Below are 1145 nucleotides of genomic sequence, written 5' to 3' on the forward strand. Positions count from 1 at the left end.
ATATATATATATATATGTGTGTGTGTGTGTGTGTGTGTGTGTGTATGTGAGATGTGTATAAGAGAGTGTATATACACACACATACATACACATATACACATACACACACACACACACACACACATACACACATACACATACATAAACATACATCCCAATATCTGCAGACGGATCCGTTTCGGCCTCATCAGTGCAGCTAGGATATAAACCCAAACAACACGTTCGACCAGCTTAGGTAGGGCCCAAAGTAGTCCCACGAGCACTAATGATTACAGAGCCAAACCAAGGCAATATATATACACAGCCCTAGACTGGGTTCCAGTCCCTAATCTTTGTCTTAATCAGTTGAAATTTTGGCACAAATGGCGTTCCATATTACTTATTTGCATGGCTTGTATGAAATTTTTCATTAGTGTTGATCCAGCAAAATAAAAACCAATAGTACTCACACTAATGAAAAATTTCATACAAATTATATTTGGATCCAAATGAATTTATTTCAAAATATTTGCATGGCGTTCCATAGTATACTTTTTCTGGGATTAGGGACTGGGAAAACAGTGAGGATTTCGAGTGCAGGCACCACGATTTCGTGGTGCCTGACGTATTTAACAACTTTGATTTCCGATTGGCTAATTACCGTCGCATATATTAAATATGCTAATTATGCTTCCCCTCGGCCCAGCTAATGATAAGGAGGATTCAGGTGCAGGTGAGCTCAGCTTGTGCACCGCGACGATTGCTAGGCCCATATCACAATTCGTCCAACCATGGAGGTAATATACGCACGTTCACAACAGAAGTGTAATGCATGGAAACTAACCAACTTCACGCCAGTTAATAAATACAGTATTATTATCGATATGATACAGCCAAGCTCATGCTTTCTCGCCGAGTTCAGCACATTCAGGTTTAGGCCTAGCCTAAAGAGAGCACAATAGTCAATGTTCACGTCGGGTTTGCAGACATCTATTTGAAATAGCCCTACATATTAGTTTTGACATACAGTAATGTAATTGTTGTAGTTAATATAGCATTAAATAATAATAATAATACTGTATAAATATTTAATTTTTCAAACTGGCTAAGATCTAGGAACCTCAATTTGCTACGTACGACGAATGGGTGAATATCATCGTATCTAT

The sequence above is a fragment of the Anneissia japonica genome, unplaced genomic scaffold (assembly GCF_011630105.1).
Source record: "Anneissia japonica isolate Jap-2015-1 unplaced genomic scaffold, ASM1163010v1 scaffold736_len178028_cov180, whole genome shotgun sequence".
NCBI classification, from domain to species: Eukaryota; Metazoa; Echinodermata; class Crinoidea; order Comatulida; family Comatulidae; genus Anneissia; species Anneissia japonica.